At 43.3% G+C, this 11,092-nt stretch overlaps 1 pseudogene; it reads left to right on the top strand.

Moving 5' to 3' along the window:
• The first annotated feature begins 8,149 nt into the window (after positions 1 to 8,149).
• On the top strand, positions 8,150 to 10,783 carry LOC124696299 (annotated as a pseudogene).
• The last annotated feature ends 309 nt before the right edge of the window (positions 10,784 to 11,092 follow it).

The raw sequence follows: 11,092 nt of genomic DNA on the forward strand, positions 1-11,092 counted from the left end.
CTCCTCCCTCTTGCCCCTCTCAAATCCGCGGCGAGCAGGTCAGGGTAGCCCGTGCGACTTCACCTCCCAAACACGCTCGCCGCTCTACCTTGCCCTGGTGGCCGTCCTCCTTTTCTTTCAAATTCCCGTGTCAGAGATGCAAAATTTCCCGTCACCGCCCCTTCATGGTTATTGGATGATCTCCTGGTTGAGTTAGGATGAACTCAGATGATGCAATTTGTAGTGGGAGACTACTTTGCTTCTTCTTTTCACGGTAGTACATATGCCTATTGTGTTGTTTTATTTTAATTTTGCTTAATATGATTTTTGGTGTTGATCTTAGATTATTTCCTGTGTTCAGTTCATGTTCTGGTCCGTGACCTCTTTTCGTTTCCCTGTTTCAATCGAGCTTCCAACGCTGCCTGCTCAGGTAGGACTTCTGTTTTTTTATTCCATTCTTCTTCTTCTTTACCTGGCGCACTTGAGATTCTTATATTCGAGAAATTACATTCCCTTCTGAGCTGAATTGTTCACCTTTAGATTTCCACTACACAGTATACATTCCTATGCTAAATATTTCCACTTTTATGCAGGCCAGGAAAGAAAAGATGCATATTTCGTTGGTCGAGGATGTGTCATCCTAGAGCTATCAATGGAAAATTCTGGAAAGCTTGCATTGCATATATATGGAAATACAGGGACAGGACACGACAAAACATATATGAGCTGAACTTTATTGTTGTAGACCATGAGGTATACTTACCTTTTCTTCTGCTTAAATTATTTTACCTCTCCGATAGAGCGTATGCACTTTTAATTTTGTTTTTCTATCAGAAAAGAGATATGAAATAATTTGATTTTCTGCATTACAGGTTATACTTTACATGGTTTTCATAATTCTCTTGCAGATTCGGCTCGAGTCTGTTAGGTATAGCACTGTTTTATCTCGGCGTGGTGAAGTCTTCCCGTTGAGAGAAATATTACTCCGAGTAAAGATTGGCAAATCTGAGTAAAGATCTATTGCTCTTCAAGGTCAAGTGAGAAGACATGTCGATTCAATCATTCCGAATACTATTGACGAAATCATGTTGTTGTGCAGTTTCATTTCTGTAAATGCACATGCCTTTATATGTGATTCTGAAATTGCTATTCTGTTATTTCTTACTAGGTCTAAATTAGCAAAATAACCCTTTTTGGATGATGGAATTATGGAAGAGCTTTATACCACCTATCTCCCAAACTCTATACCTATCGACGCTCATATACGAGAAATAGAGGTTTGTCTTCTCCAAACTTTGGTTTATAGTTCGCCTAACTAAGAAGTTTGATTGAGAAGTGGACCGAGCAGTAAGCATGGCACATGTGATTATTGTCAATTTAATGTGCAAGTTTTTTCTGAATTATTAATGTGATGTGTCTCCCCAAAAAGAAACTTAGCAATCAGATGCAAATTATAGATAGAAATATTTGTTAATACTCTCGATTGTACACCTTAGAACTTGCATTTTTCTTTTGCAGAGGAAACATCATGTTTGGGCTTCAGGGGATGCTTAGTATTTTTTTCCACAACAGCTTATTTCATGAGAAGATTAGTTGATGCTGGCCTTTATTTTAGACTCAAGATATTCAGCTCACTATCATCACCGAGAGAGGCTAACAGAGACAGTCGGTGCTCTGTGTTGTTGATTTCTAGGCGAGATACTGAAAATAATGCATTGCAGGAAGACCTAAAGAGCAGCCAGCGAGACGGTAAAATCTGTCTGAAATAGGCTTCGTTATTGTTCACTAAGAGGTACCATCTACACATTCAGGCACCTAATTTAGCTATTTTCACTTATAGACAAGATGCATGTTACTCATATTATTCTCTGTCAATGTTCACTGAATTATCGGAGAGCAGTGTGTAAATACCTATGTTGGGCTGATGAGCATGTCCACATGGTCACTTACATTTCACCTGACTTATTTTCTGCAGTATTTCCAATGAATTCTAGATTTCAATTTATTGCATGACCACTTGCTAGCAAATTAGTTCTCATTCATGGGGAATGTACAAGTACTTAGGCTTAAACTGATGTTCCAGGGCAGCATAAGGAAGGCAAGTACCAGCCAATCAAATATTCAGTTCAGACAATACCTAAAAGAGGGTTTGATCTAGAGATTTGAATCTGAACCTGAACAACTTTTCTCTATTCGCGTATAGCGCAAAACTGCATTATCATTGAGCACGGATGGGATGCATGTGTGTAGGATGCATTTGTGGAGGACAACGATATTGTGAAATGTGATACTCTGTTCTGTACTTACATCTGACAGCGAGATAGTTACCTATATATGCTAAGGTCTAGCCACATGTTCACCTAAATGTTCAGTTACTTGTACTTCTGATGCTGCTATTGAATTAATAGCTATTTGTGTTTTTTCTTTTCTAAGAGCCATATGTATGCTGTTTCAAATGAGGTGGAACTACTGCCAGTTCACAACAAGATGATGTTAGCCTGTATGAAAATTAGGTGGCGATTTACCTCTCCCTCACTCTCATTTGCACTGATTCTCAACAAGATGATGTTAACCTGTATGAAAATTAGGTGGCGATTTACCTCTCCCTCGCTCTCATTTGCACTGATTCTTATGTATCCCGTATAGATAGGGCCCTTTAGCACTGATAAGTGCTTCACGGTAGCATATACTTGGCACCGCTGAACACTTAATTGATTTGTTCAATGCAACCTGCCATTTTTTTTGAGACCTGCATTTTAAATTATAGCATGTAAAATTACCCATACGACATACACCTACAACTAAAAAAAATGCTCTTATAATCAACTTCCAAGTTCTTAGAATTTATTTTTGACGAGTCCATAAAGTTAAATACCTTGTATTGTTCTCCTGCAAGAAACTTACCATGAATTGTTTTGTTTTGTTCTTAGATTTGATCTCGGTGCCATTGTAGATATGTTTCAGGACATCACAGGGAAGAGAATGTGAAGATGCCTTTGGCAATCAGGTGGAGCTATAATTGTCACGTGAGGGGAGAAAGTTTTTCGAAGAAACCATATCCATGCTGAATAAAAAATATACTCTATGTGAGAATAGATCTTGAATTTTGCTCAGCAATTCCCATCTTCCCTTTGTCAGTGGAAAGCGTTCGAGAGCTAGAGATTTTGTTGCTTACATATGAGGTTGGAACACAACCTCTACTTCATTTGTAGTTCTTGCAGCTCATGTTAACAAGAAAATATAAGCAGTGCTTACATGTCATGTATGGTTGTATGATTTGATAGAAATCCACCATGGTTTTCTGACCAAAACGACTGAAATACACGTCCCCACAGGTCCAGTCTAGCTTGCAACAGAAATACTTTTTATTTTTCAGCTCATGTTAACAAGAAAGGCGCGGCGTGCCGCCGCGCTAGACATTGCTAGTTTCTTAAGAACCTGACCACACTACTTCGTGATGAAGCTACAAGTGGACTTGATGCTGAGTCTGAACCTGTAGTTCAAGGTGCACTAAATAATATCATGAAGAACAAAACCGCCATAGTTGTGGTGCATCGCTTGAGCAGTGTCAAAAATGCTGATACAATATCGATGCTACATCGTGGACAGCTTGAACAAGGTAACCTGTATTTCTTCATCAATTTTCTGCCGGTCTTACTACAATGATCGAGCAAGGGTCAAATTTCACACTTCCGCGACAATAATAAAAGCAAGCTATAATTGGTGTTTGCGCAAGAGGATCACATTCTGAATTGATAAAGGATTTCAAAGGAGCATACTCTCAACTTTTATGGCATTCTACGTTTGTTTTCTGTTATGCTACATACTCATTCTAAGTTGATCTATTTGATACGAATTTGAGGGCTTATATGAACTCATGTGAAGGGGACCCTTGGCGCAGAGGGTGAAGCTATCGCCTTGTGACCAGTAGGTCACGGGTTCGAGTCGTGGAAACAGCCTCTTGCAAAAAATGCAGGGAAAGACTGCGTATATAGACCCCAAGGTGGGTCCGACCCTTGCCCAGAGCCCGTGCAAAGCGAGAACTTCGTGCACTAAGCTGCCCTTTTTTATAACTCATGTATGCATGTTCAAGATATTTACAATTATTTTTCCGGAATAACTAGACACTTACATATCCCCCTAGTCCTTTCCATTCTTTGTGGTATTTTGATGGCCTCCCTAGAATTATCATTTTTGTTGTGTTTCTTGATTTTTAAGCATTGTTCCAAGGTATATGGTCTATTATTCACTTTCATGGCAACTGTATAATTGTTTAGTTATTTACAGATTGGTTCATATTCATGGCAATATTATCATTCTGGAGTTATTTGCTAAAACTTTATGTAATGGTTACCTGCAGAAAATGCCATCATCTGCGAACAATTAATAGAAGATAAATAAAAGCTACTGAAAGAAATGTGAAGGTTTTGTGGCAAAAGGAGATCTTCAAGGGGCATAATTGATGTGGATATGGATTCTCATTCGTGTTGCTCTTCCGCTTTTGTGATGTATCCTTTTAGGTCGGATCTCACTTTGTACACAATGGGACAGCAGAAGTTGGGTAAGTCTTCAAGGCGAGAAACAAAAAAACTCATAGGACCAAAGAACTTATTTGGGGTTTCTTCTCATTGCCACCGTTGTTTTTTGGAAAATGCATGTCTTCTTTGCCGACACAGGTTAATTTCAACAAGTACATGAAAGAATGTGTACTACCATCCACACACACACACACACACACACACACACATAGCGAAAGAGGAATATGATTTTTTTTGTACTTGTAATGAAATTACCAATCATTTTATGAATATAAATATGTCCTTTATGTTGATGATCATGCTGCAGATTGTAGGTTTATTTATTTTACTATAAGAATCTTGTTTGTAAAATTACAAACTGTGAATAAAATTGTTCATAAATCGTTCTGTTAGCAGCATGCTAATCGAAAAAATATTACTTGAAAGAAGTATCATTGCTATGTCTGTCCTAAATTTATGGAATTGTATTATATTACACTGACTCAAGATCATGAGTACTAAGCAAGGTTTCAGTAATTTTTGGCCTGGTGTGCATTTTTTTGGAATGGATTTGTATTTTGCAATAGTGCAAGGTTCGGGCAAGGACCAAGCATCCATGTCTATAACTGCAATAATATGTTGTTCCAAACTGAATTACCAATTCCATTCTCCGCAAGAGGAAATCAACTTGTCAAATTTAGGCAAGGACCAAGTTAATGATAACCTTTTGTGTTAGTCTTTGCCTCAATGCAGTCGGTTATTTCATATAAGTAGAAACTTCATAACGTTAATGTTACACTGAAAATATAATTTGCATACATCTCTTTAATTTAAGGGTAATGTGAAGCTAGCAAACATGCAACAACTCAATTCATATCTGATTTGATGATGAGTTGCTTCTGTTCCATCCTAGAAGAAAAATAATTAAAGACACATACTATCGTATGTATATTTTAAGGAACAATGACGTGCTATATTGCTAGTACTTCCTCCAATCCATAATAAGTGTCTTGATTTTAGTTTAAATTAGCTAGTAAAAATAGCCGACGCGTCTGGCACACGAGAGACTAGACACAGTAGACATGTTTCTCTCCAGGAGATATGAACTTGACTGGCTTAAAGAACTTGACTGAGATGTAAATTTTGGGCAGAATATTCACTTGTAAATTTCAATCTCTTATAGTCCATTGGCCTGTGAGTTGGTATATATGCCAAACACAGCTTGCTTTCACGTTACTCTCTAAAACTTAATAGCATTTCCATCAAGTTAGCATTCCCCTCCTCGTCACCATGAGCAGCAGCAAAAACATCACCCTCGTAGTCATAGCCAACCTGTCTCGGCGGGCATCGCGTAGCGGCAGTGCGGGCAGAGGCGGCTCACCCGGAGCCACTGGAAGATGCAGCTCTCGTGGAATCCATGGGAGCACGGCATCTTCCTGATCTTGTCATCTTCCTCGAAGCTCTCAAGACACACGCCGCATGCCGTCTCCCTCGTCTCCCCCACGGCCGCCTTCTCCAGCTCCTGGATAGCCTTGTCGGACGCCGGGACAGCACCGAAGCCGCCGCCGCTGTAAGCGTCGTCCCCATACCCGTCCATCATGTCGCCGTGGCCGTTTCCTCCAGCCCCGAAGGCAAACAGGTGTAGGCTCCCATCCGAGGGCACCACGATGACGACGCTATGGATGGATCCACGTTCATCCGACGAGGACGCCGGGATAGGTTGCGGCTGTTGGCCGGCTTCCGCGTCGTTGCTTTGGCCGCCGGAGACATCCAGCCCGCTTGGAAGCACCGCCCATCTAGGCGTCGCCTCGCCGGACGCCGGGACGGCGTCGAAGCCCCGGTTATTGTGGCCTCTGAACCTTAGTATGCCTGCTTCTAAGTCGTCGGCATCGTCTCGAGCATCCATGAAAGCGTCATCACCCAAAGCCGCCATGAGGCCCCTGAGTGCGTCGAGCAATACATGCCCCGAGCCCGAGGGAGGGTGTGGCTCTTCGCCGGCCGCCGCGTCGTTGTCCTGGCCGGCCGAGCCGTCCATGTCGCGCGCGCGCACGCGTAGGTGAAGCTAGCTAGCCTCCGGATCGAGACAACGAACGAGACGTGAACAGTAAGTACACCGGCGGGGGTGGCTCCAGCCCGGCTGCATTTGTAGAGGCAGTCAAGCGATCCGGGCGAGAACTTGTTTTGTGTTCCGTCTCGGACTGGTCCTTTCCACTTTGCAATGTTTTTTTTTAGGGTTGAATTTTACAGACTCCGAGTGCTACCATATTTCTTTTTAGGGCCTTTTAGGCTTCCTCTCATATCGATTCGAGGCCCGGCGGACAGAAAGCCTACCAGGTCGCGAGCACGCGGCCCAAAAGGCCCAAACACGACGCGGTCCAGACTAAGCCCTGCCCTGCTCCGTCAGTCCATCGCCGTCGACGTCGCCGGTGAAACCCTCCGGTCTCGGGACCCATCGCGCCGCCACGAAGACGGAGCAGCTTTGTGCCACTCGGCTTCTAGTGTCTACGGAGGGCTGCCTCTCTTCTCCTAGGCGCACCAAGTCCTGCTCTTAGGCGCAGTCCGTGCGGTCTCCATGGCGCGTCCGCCGCCTGGAGGCATCCACCGGCTAGACCTTGCGTCTCTACCGAGCCCGCGTGCCTCGGATTCCTCACGGCTACGCCACTGTCCCCGTATCCCCCTCGAGCCGGTGCTGCCATGTCCCTCTCCAGGCGGACCGCCGCTCTCCCGGTGCTAATCACGGCTTGCTCAGGTAATTACACTGCTGCGGTTTTGGGTTTGCATACTGTAATGATGTGAGGCTGTAAAATTGCTAATTGATAGTGCTCCGTGGATTACCACATAAGTGTTTGTCCATGTCCAGTTATTCAGTTGAGTAATGCCATGGTAGGACAGGTTAGTCGCGCAGCAGACCAGCTCCAGTTGCTGATTAGGCGGCCGCATAGGCCCCTGCCGTGTAGATCACTAGGAAAAATGCATCTTCTACCTTAAATATAGCAACGTCCTGTACTGAGGTGCTCACCGGTGTTGCTACCGATTATTTTGGGTCTGCCCGTCATGGTTCAGCTCTGCAGGCTTGCCAAACATGCGTCCAACCAAAGCATGTTGCTTAGCAACTACTAAAAATACAGACGACGACTGCAACAAAATTCCAAAGATGATAACAACATGTACTGCATCAGTTTTGCCACTAACTTGTACATGCACGACGCATATTTTCCAATGATTCCAGTATATCGCAACTCCTAGTACTTGTTAGCTCAGAATCAAGAAATACCTGTCGATATGCAAGTCATCAGTGATAGAAGCTTGCTTTAACGTTCAAATAGTGGTCTTCTATGGTCTGATGAGGTTGACTGCAACACTTGTCTATTTCTGCCCAGTGGATATGAAGAAATCATAGGAACCAGCGAAAATTCCAATAGTACTCCTTGGTTATGTCAATATGCCAAACTTTGCACTCACCCGGATCCTTCCAAAGTCATCCTATAAACTTCTTACCTTGTTCCTGTCAGTACAATCATGGTTTAGACACTCAATCCTATAAATGTAGCAGTGGCAAACACCATAGAAGCTGATCCAGCTAAGACACCCCATTAAGCACTAGTTCCTACATCCTGCATGAACACACCAATCCTTGTCGAGGGTAGAAAACCATGCACAGGGCATGTGCTCAGGATAATGGCACGGTGGATGACTTGGCCCAACTCGGCCCAGTCTTGCATGAGTGTGCAGCACATGTAATCGAAGGATCTTTTGAGAAGACTGACCACAGCCTTAGGAAGATCAGAACGCTTGCCTCTGTAGTCGATGGTCCACTGCAGCGTCTGTCCATGATCGTTGCTGACAGCTTAGCCCGCCGCCTCCTATGCCCCATCCAGGGGTTTTCTGCTGCTCTCATCGATCCATCTCTTTACCTCGAGCAGTGCTGCCTCCGAGCTGCCTGCGACAACTTCGCCAACATCAGCCCCTTCCTGAGCACCGGTTTTGTCACTATTAACCGGGCTATCCTGGAACAAGTCCAGGATGAAAAGGTTCACATCTACTTTAATTTTTCTCATACGATTTTGCTTTACTGCTAAATTATATTAACAGCTCTCTTTATTTGTCCATCAAACCTTTATTAATTGCTGACTTAATGTGGATTTTTTCGTAAAATGGCATGTTTAATCTATCTAGGTTGGTGCTAGAACAAGTGGGATGGTTGTCCTTTTTCTTATAGCATGACATTTGTAACAGGTTCAATATTTTTCATCTAGGATAATCTATCTAGGTTGGAGTACTATTTATTGAAGAGTTCACTAATATGTTAATTTGATCCTGAATCGTCAATATTTGTATTTGTTCATTGGAGTGCTATTGTTAACAGGGTTGATATCTAATAAGTTCAGTCTAAAACAATTTTTGTAGTCAGAACTTTCCTTCTTATCAAGACATATAGGCATTTGAAAGGCAGTATGAAAAGCAAATCCCACATAGGTGTGGTGCTTATTAGCATGTTAGTTTTTTCTGAGATGGTAATATTTGTAGAAAGATTCTTACATCGATAATTGCAGGGAGGGCAGTTGGGTGTGAAATGTCATTTACTATTGTTTCTGTGCGATCTGATAAGTTCTAAAATTGCTGACGAATTAGCTAGTGCTTTTCTATTACAGCTAGTTTAAGTCCTGCGCTATTGTGTGGTTAGGTGCTCTAGTCCAACACATGCATTTATTTTGAATATAGAGTTGTACTGGTTGCACAAATTCTAACACGTGTAGGATGTACTTGTTTACATATAACCTCTAGTTACATTTGATCCATCTACATCACTACAATCAGATCTAAAAAAACTGTAAAAATTCTACACGCTACAATCAGATTCAGCAAAATAAACTGTCAAAAGTCAAATGGTGTTTACCTCGATTAACAAGGAGATTGTGTTTTGATGTGTCCTCTTTTATCCGATTAAGGATATTTGTTGTGTGTCTAATGTTACAACTGGGTCATATTTATGTAAGTATAGCCACTACACATCGATAGCACAATATGGAATTCCTAAGTAATTTCTCAAATTATGGATACATATATTGAAAATAAAATATTTCATGGAGAGTAAGAGGGATCTGCATTCAGCTTGAGTCTCTTACTCTCTTATAAGCAATATTGGCTCGATCAGCAAGCTCAGCTAATGTATGCACGGGGAATTTGAGTTTCCTCCCCATGGCTTGTGTGCTGTTTATATTTCCGCGATACTCTTACCAGCACTCTGTATGTATCTTGCATGCTTGTGAACTTCTGCATTTTAATGATCGTAATGCTGCAGGTTGTTCGCATTATTGACTTGTCCTGCTCAACCACCCACCGATGGCAGTGGCTCAAGATTCTTCATGACTTCCATGACCGCCCTGGGGGGCCACCCGAGCTACGCCTCACTGTTGTCCATGAAGACAGTGAGTTCCTGGACAATATGCAGGCTGTGCTATCTAAGCAAGCTGCTACCCTCATGCCATCGTTCCATTTTGACAAGGTGATTGGCAGACTCGAGACACTGGACTTCAGCAATCTCCGTGAGATCCTCAAGATAAACTTCGGCGAGGCGGTCGTGATCAGCTGCGCTCTAAAGATGCATCGCCTCCTCACAGTCGACGACAGCGTGAGCCTTGATGGCATTGCTCAGCTTCAACAAATGGCAAACATAGCTCAGCTTAAGCAAATGGCCAGCTCAATGTACAGCCCAGCATCCACACTGAGTTATCCACAGACACCGTCCCCTCAACGTCAGATACCAAACTTGCTGGTGAGCTTCCTCTCCGCTGTCCGAATGCTTAGACCGAAAATCTTGGTCATGATGGAGCAAGAAGCAGACCACAACGCCCCGCTCTTCCGTGACCGGTTCGCCGAGACGATTCCCTACTATGCCGCCCTCTTTGACAGCCTCCGTGCAGTAGCTGCCACCAACCAGCAGAGGGCACGCGTGGAGAAGATGCTCCTTGCGGAGGAGATCAAGAATATACTGGTGTGCGAGGGGGTGCAGCGGCACGAGCGGCATGAGAGACTAAGCCAGTGGGAAATGCACATGCAGCGATGCCAGTTTGACCGTGTGCCGCTCAGCTTTGAAGCCATTAGGGAGGGGAAAGAGAGGCTGGTCAGCTATAAAGAATGCCGCAGCGTAGAAGAAAATGGCCACATTCTGCTGTGCTGGGGTGCGACGCGTCTGTACTCGATCTCGGCATGGAGACCACAGAGATAGAGGCGCTGCACCAAATAATGTGGCTGGCCAGCGCAGTAGGCCTCTCAGCTCATGGTGATTTCTTGAGCTGCGGAGAAGAGGCTGTTGCAGGGTATGATTGTACCTTGTCTGGCAGCTCAAACTGATTCATGTGCAGCTCTTATTTAGAGCCAATTGATATGCATAGATGAAAATAGCGTGGTGTTTCCTGGAGAATTGGTGCCAAACTGAAATAAAAAATTTAAGAAATGGCAGAGATGCCTATCTGCTCATTAATCCTCCTTGTATCTTGTCACAGACAGTTATTGAATTAGGTGGATATGTTTTCGGTGTCTAATTTTGTACTCTCTCCAATCCATAATAAGTGTCGAGGTTTAACTCAAATGTT

This window comes from Lolium rigidum, chromosome 3, assembly GCF_022539505.1.
Source record: "Lolium rigidum isolate FL_2022 chromosome 3, APGP_CSIRO_Lrig_0.1, whole genome shotgun sequence".
NCBI classification, from domain to species: Eukaryota; Viridiplantae; Streptophyta; class Magnoliopsida; order Poales; family Poaceae; genus Lolium; species Lolium rigidum.